The 22568-nt window shown below is 42.6% G+C and overlaps 1 protein-coding gene across 1 annotated transcript in view; it reads left to right on the top strand.

The window, feature by feature from the left end:
• The first annotated feature begins 1698 nt into the window (after positions 1–1698).
• LOC129868509 (neurite extension and migration factor-like) overlaps positions 1699–22568 on the top strand; it is a 32344-nt gene continuing 11474 nt past the window's right edge. Inside the window, exon 1 of the mRNA XM_055942553.1 lies at positions 1699–2150. The gene's annotated coding sequence lies outside the window, so the exon portion shown is untranslated. The remainder of the gene's footprint in view (positions 2151–22568) is intronic.

The following is a 22568-nucleotide window of genomic DNA, read 5'->3' on the forward strand; positions in this document are numbered from 1 at the left end:
AGGGGGGTGGGGGTGCAACTCAATATTAGGAAGGTGTTCCTAATGTTTGGTATACTCAGTGAATATTAACGTATTGTAATCATGTCTAAAAATGGGATACAAGGGATATGTCATTATCTGCACAATATGTTTTTCTCCTCAAACTATGCCACTGCAGGTTATCAGAACTGCCAGTTCAGTACTCTTGGTGTTATTTCTAGAAAATATGTATCATGTGGTTATAGTGAGTCAGGCACCATTGATGAGGAGAGCTCAGGTGCATTCATGTCAAATCTCAAGGATACCTGGGAAAAAGGCTGCTCAAATGAAAAGTTGGTAGCTAGAGGAAGGGTTAGTAGCTGGATTAGTATGGAGTGCTCTTATGTGACAAATGAAAAACACTTTGTTCACTTAACTCGATCCTGCAGCCTCTCCAAAACGTAATCATAATTGCAGGTCTAGGTGGTCGACAATGATTATCGTCTGAGTTGAAGAAGAACTTAAAGATGAAAATGATCACATCCACGATTTGCCAGATTTTCCTGCATCTCTTTTGATTTGAGAATAGGAGTAGTTAAATCAGCCTGTCTCCGTACCTTTAACTAGATGGATCCATGCCAAGACAGCCCTGCCTTGGATGATTTAGGAGCAGCATATTCTCAGAGAGTGAATAAGAATATAGCACTGAACAAAAAGAGCTCACCTGCAATTTATATTTATCCCCAAATTCCATTCTCTTACAAGGTTGGAGATCTCCAACTCACATGCCCAGCTCCTTGAAGGTGTCCAGCCCAGGTTATTTTGGTTTCACCTCGCATTTAATTGTACAGACAACTGTTGTCCCATGACTGTCAGACTCTGGCCCTCTAGGACTGGAGTTGCACCCGGAAAAAAGGGTGCAATTGCAGCCCGCAATTCGTGGCGTTGCTGCATGTGGGCATTTCTGCATCTCCAGGAACCCCTCTTTTTATACTTCAATTGGTCCCTTTTTAAGCTAGGACTGTGGTACACAGGCGGGAGGTGGGGCCACTCCAGTAGAGTAGGCAATGCACCATAAAGTTGGATGCCAACCGCCGATAAACCCCACAGAAGAAGAAGAGGCGGGGGTGACAACGGTAGCTAGCTAGGACACCAGTAAGGCAGTGTCTTCGCCCCTGTCTGTTGTGCACTGCTTTCCAGCAGTTCTGTTCATGACGGTGAGGGCAGGCGTTCGGCAGGCGGTAGCGAAGGACACTGTGCGCTAGCTAGAAATAGTGTCCTTTGCACCCAAAAAAATCAGATAATACTTTTATTTCCCCTTTGGCACACATTTTTATTGCACAGACAATTAGTGGAAATCCAGAATATCAAAAGTGTCACACAGGCATGAATCGTGTGCTCGAGGGGCGGCATTCATGCAGGAACCAATGGGATGCTCGAGGTAGGGTGCACATGCAGGAACGCCCCGAATTGCAGGCTGCAATCATGCTTTTCATGTTAGGAAGAATGGTAAAGCTATAATAAATATAATCCATCCAATTTATAAAGCCCAAAAACTAGGTTCCAGGTTTAGCTAAATATACATTTTAAGAGAAGAGAGCTCTGCTTGTCATTTAACGTTTCAACGCGTGTGAGGACATTGCAATAGCTATTTTCCTTGAGAACCAAACTGCACCGTTAAACTGGGCGCGTCAACGACGGAGAAGCGCGGTCACGAGTGGAATTTGTGGGCGCGCTCTTTATGGCAGGTCGCAAAAGAGGGGGAGCAAACTGACACGAGCCTGCCGTCGTTGTCAGGGACAGGGTGCATCTGGGAAAAAAAAATATGGCATAACAATAGCAGCATCCAGTATCGGTATACATGAATCCAGGGAGCCTAATAGGAAATGAACATGACCATGGCGCTTTATAAAACATGACCTACACATGACACATGGAATGGTCAAGATATTTTGTTCATTTCCTGGATTACAAAGAAGACTGTAGGATAAAATGGAGTGGTAGGGGGACCGAGGCGCGCTGTCTCCATCATAGGGAGGCGCGTCCACCTGCTGATACAGGGAGTCCGGGCTTGGGAAAAACATGGTGAGGTTGCTGCATTGAGGAGAAGATACAGTTTCCATCTGTCAAATAAACAACTGTGTAATTGAAATGCTGGCGACGGGAAAAGCGCAGCCCGTGTGAATATAGAGGTAAGTTAAATGTTGTACAGTAACGAATATGGTTTTTCAGTTCAGGGCAACACTTGCATGAAGAATATTCAACGTAGCCTGCAATTTCTTCATATGGCTGCATTCGAAATAAAAGGGGGCGGGTATTTCATGTATCACATTAGATCAACATTCATCTGTTGGGGAATGTGTATTTTAACAATGTATTTAATGTATTACAGTTACTTCACTTTTAAACTGAGAGGGACATCAATTGTTATAAAATGCATTCAGAGGCATCATTCCTTAAATGTTATGGTTTAAAAGTGATACCCTACATTGGAGCATTAGAGCACCTGCAAACTGCACCCCACATCCCATCCCCCAAAACACACACACACACACACACACACACACACACACACACACACACACACACACACACACACAGAGGCAATATGAGAATTGTCAGTCCAGGTCGTGGACAACCTTTGCGGTATTTGGCAGTGCTTAGTTCAGTAAACAAGGTGCTTAAACTTGAACATTTCACTGAATAATGTGCTCCCCTTGGCATGAAATCGACCATTGCTCTGTGCTCCCAGATTCATTTATTTTCAGTATTGAGTTCCCAGCTTTTCATCTTCCCCTGTGGTTAGATGCTGTGTTCAATTTCAGTTCACATATGTATGTGACATAAGGGCAGACCCGCCACACTCAAAAATATACTCTCTTTGTGTACAAAAATGACACACAAATTCATTCATTGTTATTATAGTATTATTATCATTGTAAGGTTTCATATATCCTACTTCTCACATGTATGGCAATAACATATATCAAGCTCTCTGCTGGATTGAGGGGAGAGAGCTCAACTACATGATTCACCCTCTTTCCAGAATAATGCCTGGATAAAGGTCTCCTACTCTCTTTAACTCAACAACATTCCTTTGTGAAATGGCTGGGGAATTGTTTATCAGGCTTAATTATGCACAAGTGTTCATTTCAAATTGAAGGTTAATTCATTGGTTTCGTGTTTTGGAAAATACGTCAGATAAGAGGACTAAACTAACCCTGTTCATTTAGCCCAGAGGATCCCCATTAATAGGCCCTGAACATCCTTTAATTTGATCAGGTCTGTATATCAACTCAAGCATGGTTCCTGCTAAAGGCTACCCATCCCAGTGCCAGACCTAGTACGTTTCCTTTACTGTCCCAAGGGGTTGTGTTGCCCCAGGTCGCTCCATTGATGCAATAAGGTTTCAAAGTCATTTTGAAGAAATATGCTGGTCATTTTACCATGCATCAATTCCTCTTTCCTTTCCTGGTCCTCCCATCCCATCTCTCCTCATGTGATTGAGGAGGCATGTTCAGGGTGAGACAACAACAATCCTCTTAATGTATCCTCTGTCCCACCCTTCTATGGGTTTTGTCTTCCTTACTTCAGCAGCCCAAGGTTCTCAGCCAAAGAGAGAGCAGGTTTCTGAAGGCTGGGCTGCACACAGCACTGCATTGTGTTTGTCTGAAAGTAGTGCCAGAGGGGGAGGAGTGAGGCTGCCTGGGAGGTTGGGTGAAGGGTTGTACCAATACCTGGGCAGATGTCACACTGATTTAACACATTTCAGTCTTCAGTCTTCTATATAGGACCCGGTATGTATGCTATCAACCTGATTTTCACCCCTGTTAAAATGGCTATACAGAACATGAACAGACATGTTTTCATACGATTTAACCTGTTGAATAATGGGCAAGTACCCTTGCACATTGACTCGCTGCCAGTACCCCCTGTATATAGCCTCGTTATTTTATTGTGTTACTATTTTGTACATTTAGTTTATTTAGCATTTTCTTATTCTGCATTGTTGGTTAAGGGCTTGTAAGTAAGCATTTCACGGTAAGGTCTATCTATACCTGTTGTATTCGGCCATGTGACAAATACAATTTGATTTGTTTTGAAATGCTATTGTGCCTGGTTTTCTCTCATTCATTCCCTCAGAGAGCGCCCCCTCCCTCCCTCAGTACTGCACCGTTGCGGTGACTGCGGCGCTGCTCGGCGTCAGAGGGAGTGGAGGCAGTGTGCTGTAATTAACAGAAAGGTAACAACCCCGGGAGACGGGTGGCTCAGCCCCTTTTGATTGCTTTCATGACTGCAGGGAAAGAGTCTGAGCCGAGCTTCCTCTCTAGTGGGACAGACAGACAGACATTAGAGCAGAGCAGAGTGCTGAGCTCTTTAGCTGCCCATGATGGGCCTGTTTCATTCACAATGCTCCTCTATCATTCTCACAGGCAGGCAGACACCAACCCCACTGCTGTGGTCCTGGAGGACTCTTGTCTGTATCTGTATCTTTTTGGGTAGCTCCTCCCTTGCTGTATAAAACACTCAAAACACCAATAGGGCATGAATATGGCACACACACTCAAAACACCCATAGGGCATGAATATGGCACACACACTCAAAACACCCATAGGGCATGAATATGGCACACACACTCAAAACACCCATAGGGCATGAATATGGCACACACACTCAAAACACCCATAGGGCATGAATATGGCACACACACTCAAAACACCCATAGGGCATGAATATGGCACACACACTCAAAACACCCATAGGGCATGAATATGGCACACACACTCAAAAAAACGGTGACTTGTTGTATATTCCATAAGGCCTCCAAGCATTAGAGAGTTAGTAGAAGGGAAGACAGTTGTTGCATCTCTTCCTTTAGAAAAAAAGCTTTTTCTCTCAGCTTTGGTTGCTAAATAACCTACTACCAATGTCTCTTAGCTGAGGACTCATGCATGCTCTATTATTAACAAATATGTGACAAATGGCTTTGATTCACATGGAGATTGAGGGGGGAGGTGTTGATATTGTAGGGTGAGTACATGTTGCCATTGTGGGCTGCTGCAGAATGTCAGACTGTCCGTCAGACGTCTTTCTGTAAAGGGGCCCTGTTGCCGTCGTTGTAGAGCCATGTACTCAGAGAGGCTTGGCAAAGACAGGTCCTGGTGAAAGCAGCAGCACAGAGGAATAACAGGAGGCTTTTGTGTTCCTCTCCCCCCTTGAAGCTGGAGCCTCCGGTTTAATGCACTAGAGCTGTGTAGGGGGAGGAGTCGTTCTGCCAGCCATTAATGACCTTGGTCATCACAAAAGTTCCAGACGAAAATAACAGAAAGGTTTTACGTTTCTATTTTGATAGGGTCCATGTTTTCAGAGGTATGGCAGTTATGTCCTGTCTCTCACAATCAGATACCTCAGAATATTGGTTAACCTCTCAGGTCAACCTCTCAGTAGAAGAGCATACTATACAGTCTCTCAGAGACAATTTTCTAAATTACATGTTGTATTGATACATAGGTCAAGGTTCAGCGGTGCATGGGTCAGAGGTTTGATAAGCATTTTTAAGTGGGGTAAGGATCAAACATTTTACTCATTGTTGTTCTGCAACACCTAAGGGCAACACATTCATCTTATTTTCAACCTTACCTTGCATTGAGCATATGATAAACAAAATGCAAATATCACTTCTCCCACAAAATTATTGACGGCATAGACATTTACCTTTATGTACTGTAATTCTGTCAGTGACATTTGCATAACGCTTTTAATAACGATTAACTGATATTCCTCAAATTCCTTCCTTCTCCAGCCTCGTGGACATACAGTACAATCGAACCATGGTTCACAATACATCCATTATTCAGATAAATCTTTAAGGCTCGAAGAAGAAGAATTACTTTCAGCTGGTTTTCCCTTCTTCCATAACTCCTTGTCTGGGGGATCGTCTAATCCGTCTAGTTTCAGTCTTAAGCAAGGCTCTAATGCTGGATAAATATTAATCACATTTTTAATAAAAGGAGTTTGCTGAAGAAGCTGCTGTCAGGCCTGTCCGTCAGGGGAAGTGAGGTAAAGCCTAGTAAACAGCCCTGCCCTGCTCAAATCAATGGCTGTTTACTAGGCTTTGTACTGTCCTGCTCCTGGCCTGCTCAGAGTTCTTCTTATTATCTTTATTCAGCTCCTTTATTTTTGTTTGGAGCGACTACAAGAGAAATCATACAAAGACCTCCCACAAAACCAAAGGGTGGGAATTAAAGGAGCTACAATAATGAACAACAGTTATACACTACATTACCAAAAGTATGTGGACACCTGCTCGTCGAACATCTCATTCCAAAATCATGGTCCCCCCATTGCTGCTAGAACAGCCTCTATTCTTCTTGGAAGGCTTTCCGCTAGATTTTGGAACATCCTGTAGGGACTTGCTTCCATTTAGCCACAAGTCGGGCACTGATGTTGGGCGATTAGGCCTGGCTTGCCGTCGGGATTCCAATTCATCCCAAAGGTGTTCAATGGAGTTGAGGTCAGGGCTCTGTGCAGGCCAGTCAAGTTCTTCCACACCGATCTCGACAAACCATTTCTGTATGGACCTCGCTTTGTGCACGGGGGCATTGTCATGCTGAAACAGGAAAGGGCCTTCCCCAAACTGTTGCCACAAAGTTGGAAGCACAGAATCGTCTAGAATGTCATTGTATGCTGCAGTGTTAAGATTTACCTTCAGTGGAACTAAGGGGCCCGAACCATGAGAAACAACCCCAGACCATTATTCCTCCTCCAGCAAACTTTACAGTTGGCACTATGCACTGGGGCAGGTTCTCCTGGCACCCGCCAAATCCAGATTCTTCTGTCGGCCAGGCAGATGGTGGTGCGTGATTCATCACTCCAGAGAACGCTTTTCCACTGCTCCAGAGTCCAATGGCGGAGAGTTTTACACCACTCCAGCCGACGCTTGACATTGTGGATGGGGATCTTATGCTTGTGTGCGGCTGCTCGGCCATGGAAACCCATTTCATGAAGCTCCCGACAAACAGTTCTTGTGCTGACATTGCTTCCAGAGGCATTTTGGAACTCGGTAGTTAGTGTTGCAACCAAGGACAGGCGATTTTTACACGCTATGTGCATCAGTGGTACTGTTCTGTGAGGTTGTATGGCCTACCACTTCGCGGCTGAGCCGTTGCTGCTCCTAGACGTTTCCACTTCACAATAACAGCACTTACAGTTGACCCGGGGCAGCTCTAACAGGGCAGAAATTTGACGAACTGACTTGTTGGAAAGGTGGCATCCTATGACGGTGCCACATTGAAACTGAGCTCTTCTGTAAGGCCATTCTACTGCCCATGTTTTTCTACAGATCTCAATTTTATACACCTGTTAGCAACGAATCCACTAATGAATGAAATAGCCAAATCCACTCATTTGAAGGGGTGTCCACATACTTTTGTATATATAGTGTAGTTGTCCCCTGACAGTTACAGTACTTTACAGGGAATCTTTACTAATTTCATGTAGAGATTATGCTGAAGAGGCCAAATACTTCTCATCTCCTCCTCTTAGTTACTGTGCCATTGAATCACTGTAATTATGTCAGCACACCATCACACCTAATATAAGTTAGAAAATGTTCTGTAGCATTTTTGGCCTCTTTGTTCATCAGTATTTAGTTCTATAGATAGAGCCCTGAGCAGTAATAGATTATAACACTCCAAAATATCCAAGATCTTCTAAGGATAGGTGGTTTGATAGGATATGAAAATGGAACTGAAAAGTAATTTAGTTATTTTCAGTTATCAAAATCTAAACCTCTAGCTTCACACATTCTGTTCTTTCCTCTCTGCATCCACTGAGCTTTTGACCCCCAGCCTCTCTCTCTTTTACACACACACACACACACACACACACACACACACACACACACACACACACACACACACACACACACACACACACACACACACACACACACACACACACACACACACACACACACACACACACACACACACAAGCTCCTTGGCTCCTCACTGGCATTTGGGCTGAGTGACAGAGCAGCCCATCGGTACAGTAATTGGTATTCAGAGGGGCAGCTGGGATGCACGCCTCGCAGACAGAGGGGGAATTTAGTGAGTCAATACACTGCTTCATTAGAGCTGTGAGTCACCACGCCATGCTTCAATTGTTTGTATTTGTCCAAGAGAAACCAATGCCTCCTCCCATGCAACCTGACAACCCCACGCTAACCTCAGATTGGTGGTTAACTGGTCCCCTACTCATTTCTTACCCAACAATATATTTACTGTGGTACAGAGATTGAGATGTGGCGTCAATATGCTCACAGTCACACATCCACACCAGAGTTGTATGTCCATCGGTGTATTGTATTGGCCAGAATGGCAGTTTATCCACTTGTCTCAGGATAAATCTCCTTCTGAGGCCTTAATCCTTGAGTCTAGGATGATATTTAATCTCTTATAACAAATATATTTCATTCATCCTAATATTTTCATATTTTAACAATCCAAGCTACTGGGTGCTGAATATGTTAGCATATGATTATATCAGAAGATAAAGTGGGAGTATTCGGCTTCAGGACACAAATTGAAATGATTGAAGTGTGACCTGACCTCTGTATTGTGTTTTTTCAGCATACTTATCTCTCTGGTTATTGAACATGGGAATCAAACACTGTCAACCAATTGTGTATTTTACACAACATTATCTGAAATATAATGTTTTCCTTGTTACTTACGGTATGCGCTAGAGCAAGCCAGATGGCTTATTATCATTTCACTGCTTTTATTTGTTCAATTATTGGATTTTTTTGTGCACTGGTATGCTAAATCCATTATTAATCAACAAGATTAACAAATAAACTGGTTTTAAGATCTGTGGAATAGTACAGTAACACAGAATCAGTGTGCAACTTATGCACACACCATTAGTACAATCTTGTGCGTGTTCCACCCCTTTACTCTCATGTAAACTCAAAATATTTCCCCTTCGGATTGTTTTGGTCTGAATTTCATATCCTAACCCCCATACATGGAGAGGTTGCTCTTTTGTTTGCTTTCTCCTGACCAGAAATACACTGTTCTCGTCATACATAGTGGATGGGTACAATGGTTCACATCACAGGGACTATGAAGGATAAACTGTAGGGCAGGGGTATTAAACTCATTATGCCAAAGGGGCTGCATTCGGTCTTGAACGTTGTCACAATTAGAAAAAAATTGTCCTCTATTAATAGTTTCATAGCTTCCATTTCGGTGATTATTAGCGAACTGGACACAGTCCGGACACTGTATGAATTTAGTCATTTATTGGTCGTATATTGAGTTTATTACATTTTTTACTCAAACCACCCGCGGGACGGATTGTTTGACACCCCTCCTGTAAGGAAATTAACCCTCTGTGTCAACGGGCCTTGATTTGCATGCCGATACATGTTAATTTCTAGGATCAATAAAGGGTCAAAGAAAGTAGTATACAGTGCATTCGGAAAGTATTCAGACGCCTTGACTTTTTCCACATTTTGTTACGTTACAGCCTTATTCTAAAATGGATTAAATAAATAAAAATCCTCATCAATCTACACACAATACCCCATAATGACAAAGCGAAAACAGGTTTTTAGAATTTTTTGCTAAAAAAAACAGAAATACCTTATTTACATAACTCGTTGCTATGAGACTCGAAATTGAGCTCAGGTGCATACTGTTTCCATTGATCATCCTTGAGATGTTTCTACAACTTGATTGGAGGCCACCTGTTGTGAATTCAATTGTCTGGACATGATTTGGAAAGGTACACACCTGTCTATATAAGGTCCCACAGTTGACAGTGCATGTCAGAGCAAATACCGAGCAATGAGGTTGAAGGAATTGTCCGTAGAGCTCAGAGACAGAATTGTGTCAAGGCACAAATGTACCAAAAAATGTCTGGAGCACAGTGGCCTCCATCATTCACCAAGACTCTCCCTAGAGCTGTCTGCCCGGCCAAACTGAGCAATCGGGGGAGAAGGGCCTTGGTCAGGGAGGTGATCAAGAACCCGATGGTCACTCTGACAGAGCTCCAGATTTCCTCTGTGGAGATGGGAGAACCTTCCAGAAGGACAACCATCTCTGCAGCACTCCACCAATCAGGCCAGACGGAAGCAACACCTCAGTAAAAGGCACATCACAGCCCGCTTGGAATTTGCCAAAAGGCACTTAAGGACTCTCAGACCATGAGAAACACGATTTTCTGGTCTGATGAAACCAAGATTGAACTCTTTTACCTGAATGCCAAGCGTCACGTCTGGAGGAAACCTGGCACCATCCCTACGGTGAAACATGGTGGTGGCAGCATCATGCTGTCGGGATGTTTTTCAGGTGCAGGGACTGGGAGACTAGTCAGGATCGAGGGAAAGTACAGAGAGATCCTTGATGAAAACCTGCTCCAGAGCTCTCAGGACCTCAGACTGGGGTGAAGGTTCACCTTCCAACAGGACAACGATCCTAAGCACACCGCCAAGACAACGCAGGAGTGGCTTTGGCACAAGTCTCTGAATGCACAAGGCACAAGTCTCTGAGTGGCCCAGCCAGAGCCCGGACTTGAACCCAATCAAACATTGCTGGAGAGACCTGAAAATACCTGTGCAGCGACGCTCCCCATTCACCCTGACAGAGCTTGAGAGGATATGCAGAGAAGAATGGGAGAAACTCCTCAAGTACAGGTGTGCCAAGCTTGTAGTGTCAACCTACAATAAGACTCAAGGCTGTAATCACTGCCAAAGGTTCTTCAACAAAGTACTGAGTAAAGGGTCTGAATACTTTTGTAAATGTTATAGTTCCATTTTTTTTTTTATATACATTTGCAAAAATGTATATAAACCAGTTTTTGCCTTGACATTATGGGGTATTGTGTGTAGACTGATGAGGGGGAAAAAAACAATTTAATCCATTTTAAAATAAGGCTCTAACATAACAAAATGTGGAAAAAGTCAAGTGGTCTGAATACTTTCCGAATGCCCTGTACGTTTTCATCTCACGTGAAAGTAATTATACTTTAGCTAAAGACCTTTTCACATGGCCTTTTATTCCTTTTCAGATATTAGTCCTTTTCACATTGCCCTCCAGAAAACATGTTTCGAACACTCAGCGACATAGTAAAGATACACTCTAAACTGGATGGAGTGGGGAGTTGATTTGTGATAGACGTCTACTGTGTGGAGTTGTTTTTATTTCCATCATTTGCAACATCAGGCACCCCAGAATGAAGTCTTTGAGCTTCATAATGGAAAAGTTATCACATTTGTGACTAAAATGAAGAACTCATTTCAAAAGCCCTGGGATGGGGGTCTTTGCATGTTAATGAGCAGATTGAGCTTTTGCTCACTGGCGTACCACGCAGCCCCCTCAAAGCAGGGGGGCCCAGGGGCTTTGGAAGTCCCCCCCCACCCCACCCTACCCCGGTTGCCCCCCCTCCCCAGATAGGATATGAACATGTCATAAGCCATGGCAAAAATGTTTAGATATGAACATGTGATTATTATTTGACCCTGCTGATCATCTATGAACGTTTGAACATCTTTAAGAACGATCTAGCCTTAATGACCACCGGCACAGCCAGAAGAAGACTGGCCACCCCTCAGAGCCTTGTTTCTCTCTAGGTTTATACCTAAGTACCGGCCTTTCTAGGGACTTTTCCCCAGCCACCGTGCTTCTACATCTGCATTGCTTGCTGTTTGGGGTTTGAGGTTAGTTTCTGTATTAGCACTTTGTGACATTTGCTGATGAAAAATGCGCTTTATAAATTTATTTGATTGAATTAGATTGAAAACTGCACATTTCCCTCTCTGCCCCATTGTAGTATGTGTAGAATTGCAGGAAAATAGTTTTAAAACTGCAACATTTTCTCTCAGCCTTAAGGCAAAATGAGTGGAATGGCATGAGATTAGCTACAAAGGGGGGCTTGCTCAGGCCTTACAGGGGGCCACGCGAAACTGTAGACCTTTGTTACAGTCACAATTTTTGTCCTTCTTTCGTCCTCTGGTTTGATTTGAAATAAAATGATAATCATACGCATGATGACAAATAAGTTGTGACAACGGAGGACAAAGAGATATGCAGTCACCAGCAATTCTGTTTTTGATTGTTGTTTAGTGGGGGGTTTTTCACCGAAAATGTGAGAGGAATATAATACATTTCTTTAATGATGTACAAAATGTACACAATTTGTATGAAGGCCTAAATAATATACTCTATTCAATTATACTCTAATAATGCATACGGTATATTTCATAGGAGGTGAACATAACTGCTCATTTGTCTTTTTGAGCTGCTTCATGATTTGGAGTGAAACAGAAGAGGAAGCTGATGGGAGAATGGGAGAAGGGCTGGTCAGCCAGCAATGTTGACAGTTCTCTTCAATACACGATCTAACACCCCAAACTGGTCAGAGGGATAACGAATGGCACTGTTCCACAGTGTGTGTAGTAGTAGGTTTGTTGTTTGTGTATGCTGGAGGTGTTATTGACTGTAATAAGGAAGAGCTTCTTGTTTACTGCAGAACCTCCTCTTATCATGGGTATATAGTCCTTCCCAGTTCCCACCTGAAGGAATAGGGAGAAAACATGTTCTATTGTCAGGTCTCCAGCTCTAACCAGGACATCTCCTATATGGGCTGTGTTGTGCAATCGGCATGCAACCCCTCTGCTTCTCTGTTCTAAAGCCCCCCTTTCTGTCACACTCCCCCCACCCTCCTTACCCGCCCCACTCTGTTTGAGATGTGGCCTGTGTGTGTAAGTGGAGGGGGTTGTATGGGTGCAGAGAGAGGAGAGGCTGAATCACAATTAGCTCGAGTTTTCGCCTCTTAATACAGCAGCACAAATGGGCCAAAGAGGCTTGGACTACAAAAGACGCCAGAGACAGGAAAAACAGGACCAGAAAATGTCACATTCTGTGGATTCGCTAGTTGAACATATTTGTTATTTACAACAAAAAACAAAATAAATGTAGCACCCTTGGATAACATGGATTGCTCCATATGTTCTCTCTATATATTATTGTCTAAAAGGTAGAAATAATAGATGCTATGATTCAAGCCCTGGTCTGTCTCTGTGACTCCACTTGGAAACATTGAGAGAAATCCAGAATCATGAGTCATGCCGCAAACTGTAGCCATTATAATTGCTTATTGAACCAGATGAGTGCAGAGGCTTTTAAAGTCTCGGCTTTACAGCCAAGTTAAATGCAGTATGTTACTTATGTCACCTTTGCTTCATTATGTTTTGTGGAGGAAAATGAATGGCTGAAAACAAAAGAATTGAGTTTACAAGGTTGTTGTTGCTATGATCTGCGGCCCCTCTTGTTGGGTTCTCAAGGACTACATCACGTTGACATTCTTCTGACTCTTTTTAGTTCCAGATTCCACGCGTTGTTCAGCATAAATCCTTTCTATATACTTGTAAATGACTCTACATAAGAGGTTGAGTCACGTGGGTGGCAGGTAGCCTAGCAGTTAAGAGCTTTGGGCCAGTAACCGAAAGGTTGCTGGTTCGCGTCCCCGAGCTGACAAGGTGGGGGAAAAAACTGCCATTCTGCCCTTGAGCAAGGCAGTTAACCCCCATCAACATCCCCGGGTGCTGATTATCTTGATGAAGGCAGCCCCCTGCACCTCTCTGATTCAGAACAGTTGGTTTAAATGCGGAAGGAACATTTTGGTTGAATGCAGTCAGTTGTGCAACTGACTAGGTTTTTCCTGTATTTATTTAATAATTTAAAAAAATTACCTTTATTTAGCTAGTATTGCAGGGCTTGGTCTCTGACTGTCACTTGGAATAGTATAATAGCAATTCATAGCTATTACACTCTTCCCTACAATCTATCACTATTGATATCAGAATAAGAATGGTATTATGAAATGAAATGATAATAATAATAATAATAATAATAATAATAATAAATTATCTTTACAAATTTCAATATTTTATCGTGTTGGCCAATCCATCCAATCATCGCTGCACATGCTCCTATGCTTTTAGCCAACCCTACGTTATCTACGTCATTTGGCTTGCTTTGTCTTGTGTTCATTCTCCTAAATGTGGACCACCATGCAGGTAGTTTCAAGCTGAGTTGCTGAGATGTTTTCAGATGTGGTCCCTCTCTTTTGTTCCCTATGACTGTGCTCTGTTCTGGACTAGTCGGCCATGTGGAGTTCCCGATCTGTCACTTAGGGTCCCATATGCAGTCAGTCTGCCACAGCAGTTCTTGCCAGACATGAGGAACGTTTTCAATAGATGCAATGCTGTCTGGTCATACAGGGGGATGGGTAGTTGAAATAGCCATATACAGATATGGGATCTTAATTTGATCAGTTTTGTCGCAGGTGTAAAAGGTTACTGTTGGGTATTGTTTGTGTGAGATCTAATGAGAGAAAGAGAACAGCAAGTTTTCATTGAATTTATGGAAATCTATAAGCGCAGAAGAATTCTTTGCTGCAACCGATATGATATCTGTACATGAGCTATTCCTGGAGCTAGAATTGAGACCAAAATACCTACCGTATTGGGATGACCATCATCATCTTGGAGTATAACTTGAATGAGTTTGAGTAATTTATTTCAACATATCTCAACATACTCTACATTCATAAAATTATTATCTGCAATATTTAACGATTGATGGGGTGTTGAAAGTTCAAAAGTGACCCATTGTCTTGTTTTGAAGTTTTTTAAACAGAGGGAAACTGGTATATTGGATTAACTGAAATGCATGTATTTGATTTTGTTTGCAAATGTATGAACGGGGCTGTGTTTTCCTTCCATAAGTCAGTGGGTGAATTGACAGTTGAGGGTGGATGCAGTTAACTGCACTGTTAAGACCTTCTCATTAATTTTTTTGTGTTGCTTTGTTTCTGCTGGGTAGGCAATTGGCAAGCTTTCCAAGTCGAGTGCACCATGCTTGGAGGGGGCGGGGGTGTCTATTGGAGAGCCAAGTCTTTACTTCCAGCAAAAGATAGATTTAAATTTGCTTCAATTGTCACCAAATCATATCGACTAGCCTACATCCCAAACCCAAGCAACCTTTGTTTCTCTGCTTGCTTTTCTGACATCTCTCAGGATATTTCATCCAGTATTAATTTTAGGGCTCTGAAATGATTTCATGTCTCAGAATTAGCTCTACAATTCTATGAAGTTTGAATCCACCGTATCTCTCGGTTTGAGTCAGTTGCAGCGATGTTATTTCCCCAGGAGAATACACAATCACAAGTGGAATTGGATATTTTTCAGAACCGTTGAAGAACGGTGCAGATGCAAAGTTTGGTAACAGAATGATGGCACAAACAGTCATTCTGTTACCAAACTTTGCAACTTCACTGTTCTTCAAGTAAATGTGTTTTTGTAAAATATTTAGTGGAAATTGTTAAAAGTAGTCCTTGTGCATAGAGTTGAATGGTTTGTTTAACTTTGCAATCATAGCTTTTTGTTTGGTATACATTTTAAAGTGAACAATCTTAGCCTCAGTATCACTCTTACTGTGGAATTGCCCTAATATATGATGTCAAACCGTGCATACAGTAGCTAGCAGACAGAGAAAGTACACTACATGACCAAAAGTATGTGGGCACCTACTCATCAAACATCTCATTCCAAAATCATGGGCATTAATCTGGAATTGGTCCCCCCTTTGCTGCTATAACAGCCTCCACTCTTTTGTGAAGGCTTTCCACTGGATGTTGGAAAATTGCTGCAGGAACTTGCTTCCATTCAGCCACGAGCATTAGTGAGGTCGGGCAGTGATGTTGGGCGATTAGGCCTGGCTCGCATTCAGCATTCCAATTCATCCCAAAGGTGTTCGATGGAGTTGAGGTCAGGGCTCTGTTCAGGCCAGTCAAGTTCTTCCACACCGATCTCGAGAAACCATTTCTGTATGGACCTCGCTTTGTGCACGGGGCATTGTCATGCTGAAACAGGAAAGGGCCTTCCCCAAACTGTTGCCACAAAGTTGGAAGCACAGAATCGTCTAGAATGTCATTGTATGCTGTAGCATTAAGGTGTCCCTTCACTGGAACTAAAAGGGCCTAGCTGGAATCATGAAAACAGTCCCAGACCATTATTCCTCCTCCAACAAACTGTTTTTTAAAAATGTATTATTTAACTTTTACCCATTTTTCTCTCCAATTTCGTGGTATCCAATTGGTAGTTACAGTCTTGTTTCATCGCTGCAAGTCGCGTACGGATTCGGGAGAGGCAAAGGTCGAGAGCGTCCTCCGACAACACGACCCAACCAAGCCGCACTGCTTTTTGACACAATGCCCACTTAACCCGGAAGCCAGCCACACCAATGTATCAGAGGAAACACCGTACACCTGGCGACCGTGTCAGCATGCATGCGCCCGGGCCGCCACAGGAGTCGCTAGAGTGCGATGGGACAAGGACATCCCTGCCGGCCAAACCCTCCCCTAGGCTGGACAGCACTGGGCCAATTGTGCGCCGCCCCATGGGTCTCCCGGTCACGACCGGCTGCGACAGAGCCTGGACTTGAATCAGGATCTCTAGTGGTACAGCTAGCAACTGCGATGCAGTGCCTCTGACCACTGACCCACTCGGGAGGCCCCCTCCACCAAACTTTACAGTTGGCACTATGCATTTGGGCAGGTAGCATTCACCTGGCATCCGCCAAACCCAGATTCCTCCGTCGGAATGGCAGATGGTGAAGCGGGATTCATCACTCCAGAGAACATGTTTTCACAGCTCCAGAGTCCAATGGCGGCAAGCTTTACACCACTCCAGCCAACGCTTGGCATTGCACATGGTGATCTTAGGCTTGTGTGCGGCTGCTCGGCCATGGAAAACCATTTCATGAAGCTTCTGACGAACAGTTCTCATGCTGACGTTGCTTCCAGAGGCAGTTTGGAACCCGGTAGTGAGTGTTGCAACCGAGGACAGACGATTTTACATGCTACGCGCTTCAGCACTAGGTGGTCCCATTCTGTGCGCTTGCATGGCCTACCACTTCGCGGCTGAGCCGTTGTTTCTCCTAGACATATCCACTTCACAATAACAGCACTTACAGTTGACCGGGGCAGCTCTAGCAGGGCAGAAATTTGACGAACTGACTTGTTGGAAAGGTGGTATCCTATGACAGTGCATTGTTGAAAGTCACTGAGCTCTTCAGGAAGGCCATTCTTGTCTATGGAGATTACATGGCTGTGTGTTTGATTTTATACACCTGTCAGCAACGGGTGTGGCTGAAATATATAGTGTATGTTCACTAACCCTGCGTTCATAGCCAAGTGGGAAGGTGGTATTTACCACATACAATGCATTTAAAAAAAATAATAATTATACAAAAAAGAAAATTCACTTTTATGCCCCTCCAACTGTTAATTACTAGTGGGAAACTTGTCTATCATCCCTGAACTCCGACTTCTTCCACATGCTGACCTCTGATGTGACTTACTGGGAAATTACCTCGATAACAGAATTTTCAGTAGTTAAATGCAACAACAAACATTACATTAGTTTTTTAACACTATAATTTGTTTGCAAAGCATGATAGCTGTACTTTTAGTTTATGGTTGACGCAGCTTGGCCATTGCTATTCACAAGAAGCATTGCCTGATGTGAACCATGCCTCTAACAAAAGGGATCTCAGAAGATCCAATATTAATAATTGTTAACTTGCATAAAGCTGGAAAGGGTTACAAAAGTATCTCTAAAAGCCTTGGTGTTCATCAGTCCACGGTAAGACAAATTGTCTATAAATGGAGAAAGTTCAGCACTGTTGCTACTCTCCCTAGGAGTGGCCATGCTGCAAAGATGACTGCAAGAGCACAGCACAGAATGCTCAATGAGGTTAAGAAGAATCTTAGTGTCAGCTAAAGACTTAAAGAAATCTCTGGAACATGCTAACATCTCTGTTTATGAGACTACTATACGTAAAACACTAAACGAGAATGGTGTTCATGTGAGGACACCACGGAAGAAGCCACTGCTGTCCAAAAAAAACATTGCTGCACGTTTGAAGTTAGCAAAAGAGCATCTGGATGTTCCACAGCACTTCTGGCAAAATATTCTTTGGACAGATGAAACTAAAGTTGAGTTGTTTGGAAGGAACACACAACACTATGTGTGGAGAAAAAAGGCACAGCACACCAACATCAAAACCTCATCCCAACTGTAAAGTATGGTGAAGGGAGCATCATGCCTTGAAGCTGCTTTGCTGCCTCAGGGCCTGGACAGGTTGCTATCATCGACGGAAAAATGTATTCCCAAGTATCAAGACATTTTGCAGGAAGCTCAACAGAAGTTGGGTGATACAACAACCCACAACACAAAAGTAAATCAACAACAGAATGGCTTCAACAGAAGAAAATAAGCCTTCTGGAGTGGCCCAGTCAGTCCTGACCTCAACCTGATTGAGATGCTGTGGCATGACCTCGAGAGCAGTTCACACCAGACATCCCAAGAATATTGCTAAACTGAAACAGTTTTGTAAAGAGGACTGGTCCAAAATTCCTCCTGACCGTTGTGCAGGTCTGATCCGCAACTACAGAAAACGTTTGGTTGAGGTTATTGTTGCCAAAGAAGGGTCAACCAGTTATTAAAACCAAGGGTTCACATACTTTTCCCACTTTGCACTATGAATGTTTACACGGTGTGTTCAATAAAGACATGAAAACGTATAATTGTTTGTGTGTTATTAGTTCAAGCAGACTGTGTTTGTCTATTGTTGTGACTTGAAGATGTGACTTGAAGATGAAGATCAGATCAAATGTTATGATCAATTTATGCAGAAGTCCAGGTAATTCCGAAGGGTTCACAAACTTTTTCTTGCCACTGTATTATCTGACTACTGTTCCTTAGTAATTAAGACAAATTGGAAGGGCAATGATTATCATTTGAAATGTATTTTTGTTGGGTATTGGACACTTTTATTGAGACACTTTGGAAATCAGAAGCGGATACAGGTAGGTGGATTGAACCCCAGTCTCCAGTGGGGCATTGTATTTCTGACTTGAGTGTTACCACTACACCACAGCTCTGCACAGGCAATGATTATTATGAACACTGGAAATTCTTTCTCTGTAAAATATGTATCACAATGATCCGTTGTCAGCTCTTATATTGAGAGGCTGGTGTTTCAGGTTTCAGGATATGACAGCTAGAAAACAATGGTTGTGTCCAAGTGTTTCAAGTCAGCAAAATGAGGGATCAAGGGGGTCATACTAAATGGTTTTAAAGTAGCTGATGTTTTGTGTTCGTAGTACTCAAGTGTATTCAGCCAGGGAAGTCTTGTTCAGTCCGTATGTGGGTGGTGCTCCCTCCTCTCCAGCTCTCTGTGGACTTTTCTTCTATTCTATTCTATTTTATTTTTTCTCGTGTTTATGCCTTGGTAGTGGAATCACTCGGGAAGCCTTTCATATCCCCACTCTGCGCTGCCCTGGCGGCTGTCAGTGTAATAGTATGTGAGATGGATTATGGGGTTATTTCCCTGCAGTGAAAAAACGATTGTTGCATCAGTCAGTCAGTCAGCGCCTTCCCAGACTGGCCTCTTAGTACACTGGAGCTTTGTCAGGATGCCCTCCTGCACCAGAATTATGAATCACTTCTACCTCCCACCTTCAGCTATACGTGCTATACAGTGAACAAACACACACAGACACACTCTCACAGACAAATGTGTAGGCCCTATATACAGGTAGTACTCTATGTGGGACTGTCAATTTGAGTCTGCATGAGTAATCCATCCATCATGCAAAATTGATTACATGAATGAGGATATGATGCAAGACAGAAGGAAAACCGCCAGATATGATCGTCTGTATGCTCAAAGTAATGTTCTTGGTAGGGGTAACGGTTCCGTAACCACAGACGCTGGGAAACAGGAAGCAAGTACAGGGTGAGGATTTAATAATAAATAGACATGAAACTCAACAAGAACAGCGTCTGGACAAGAGAAACAAAACAACATCAATGCAGACACAGGAATGAAACTGAGGAATTGACAGATATAAGGGAGGCAATCAATGACGTGATGGAGTCCAGGGGAGTCCGATGAAGCGCTGGTGCACGTAACGATGGTGACAGGTGTGCGTAATGATGAGCAGCCTGGCGACCTCGAGCGCCAGAGAGGGGGAGGGGGAGCGGGAGCAGACGTGACAGGTGGGGGTAATACTAATAAATAACTCATAAAATTCATGAAACATAATTTCATCCTCATTACCTCCAGTTTCAGTTCCTCCTCTTCATCACCACAGGTTTTCCACCTCTGCAACCTACCTCTTTACTCTGTATTTACTCCTTTCTTCTAAGCCGCTTGTGGCTAGTCACAATAAAGTGCTATTATGGGTTTACGGATTAGAGCTTCTCTTATCAGGATTTATATTAGCTGCTTTGATATGAAATACAGCAGCTCCCCATTGGCCTTGATACCCCTATTGATATGTATGGAAGGTTTGATAATAACAGGTTCTTAAAAGTCCTCACTCCTGTTTGCTATTTACTGTAAATGTTTTTTCCTTTTATCATGGAATCTGCTGTCTAACTGAAGGGTGAAACCTTTTCTCTCATTTCTACAGAAATTAGACTAATTCATAAGTAAGATACGCTAATGTTGCTATGAATTAAACCGCTAAACTATTGAAACAGCTTCTAAATTCATGTCATGAACAACGATGGTAACAATTCATTAAAAAATAGATACAGTTACATATCTGGATATTATTTTTGGGATATATCATATCTTACCATTTTGACAATATCTCAATATTATTTTTGCGCTGGTTGGCTGTACCTGCACCAAAAGTCCAGTGTTTTTCCTTCATTGCTTATTCTTATTTTTTTTAATAAATTCTTATTTTTAAATATGGAGCACATTTTTTTTCAGCAGTTTTATTTCCATGACTGTGTCACGGATCCCTCTGGAACTTCCATTGCGCACACCTGTCCCCTGTTCCCACTGATTGTATTTGTATATATGTGCCCTTTGGTTTCCATGGTGCTGTCGATTATTGTTACAATATCCGTTGGTGCGTGTGAGTACCTGTGCTGTGTGTTTTGGCTTTCGTGCCATTGTGAATTGCGCAGATGATTACGGGTCTCGTCCCGTGTGTTAACTTCTTACGGCTGAGATCCCGTTAACGGGATCGATATGACAACAGCCAGTGAAAGTGCAGGGCGCCAAATTCAAACAACAGAAATCTCATAATTAAAATTCCTCAAACATACAAGTATTTTACACCATTTTAAAGATAAACTTGTTGTTAATCCCACCACAGTGTCCGATTTCAAAAAGGCTTTACGACGAAAGCACACAATCTGATTATGTTAGGTCAGTACCTAGTCACAGAAAAACACAGCCATTTTTCCAGCCAAAGAGAGGAGTCATAAAAAGCAGAAATGTAGATAAAATGAATCACTAACCTTTGATGATCTTCATCAGATGACACTCATAGGACTTCATGTTACACAATACATGTTTGTTTGTTTTTTCGATAAAGTTCATATTTATATCCAAATATCTCAGTTTACATTGGCGCGTTACGTTCAGTAATGTTTTGCTTCCAAAAAATCTGGTGTTTTTGCAGAGAGCCACATCAATTTACAGAAATACTCATAATAAACATTGATAAAAGATACAAGTGTTATGCATGGAACTTTAGATAAACTTCTCCTTAATGCAACCGCTGTGTCAGATTTCAAAAAAGCTTTACCGAAAAAGCACACCATGCAATAATCTGAGTACAGCACTCAGAGACCAAAACAAGCCATACAGATATCCGCCATGTTGTGGAGTCAACAGAAGTCAGAAATAGCATTATAAATATTAACTTACCTTTGATGATCTTCATCAGAATGCACTCCCAGGAATCCTAGTTCCACAATAAATGTTTGTTTTGTTCGATAAAGTCCATCATTTATGTCCAAATACCTCCTTTTAGTTCACAAATCCAAATTCACAAGGCGCAGGCCAGACAAAATGTAAAAAAATTCCATTACATTTTGTAGAAACATGTCAAACGATGTATAGAATCAATCTTTAGGATGTTTTTAACATAAATCTTCAATAATGTTTCAACCGGAGAATTCCTTTGTCTTTAGAAATGCAATGGAACGCAGCAACCTCTCACGGAAGCACGCCTGACTGAGCTCATGGCCTTCTGGCAGACCCCTTACTCAATCAGCTCTTATTCTCTCCTCCTTCACAGTAGAAGCCTGAAACAAGGTTCTAAAGACTGTCAACTGACTGTTGACATCTAGTGGAAGCCTTAGGAAGCCTTAGGAAGGATTTTCTTCTCAGGTTTTTCCCTGCCATATAAGTTCTGTTATACTCACAGACATCATTCAAACAGTTTTAGAAACTTCAGAGTGTTTTCTATCCAAATCTACTAATAATATGCATGTCTTAGCTTCTGGGCCTGAGTAGCAGGCAGTTTACTCTGGGCACCTTATTCATCCAAGCTACTCAATACTGCCCCTCATCCATAAGAAGTTAATCATTGTGTGCGTGTTATTTATTCAAGGTACTTGTTTTGGCTTTCTACCCTGTGTTTTGTTAAATGTTTGTTTGGTCTTCGTCCCCGTGCCTTTACACGGCACGTCGTAATTTGGGCTTAATTAAAAAAACTATTACGC

This window comes from Salvelinus fontinalis, chromosome 13 (assembly GCF_029448725.1).
Source record: "Salvelinus fontinalis isolate EN_2023a chromosome 13, ASM2944872v1, whole genome shotgun sequence".
In the NCBI taxonomy this organism is placed as follows: domain Eukaryota; kingdom Metazoa; phylum Chordata; class Actinopteri; order Salmoniformes; family Salmonidae; genus Salvelinus; species Salvelinus fontinalis.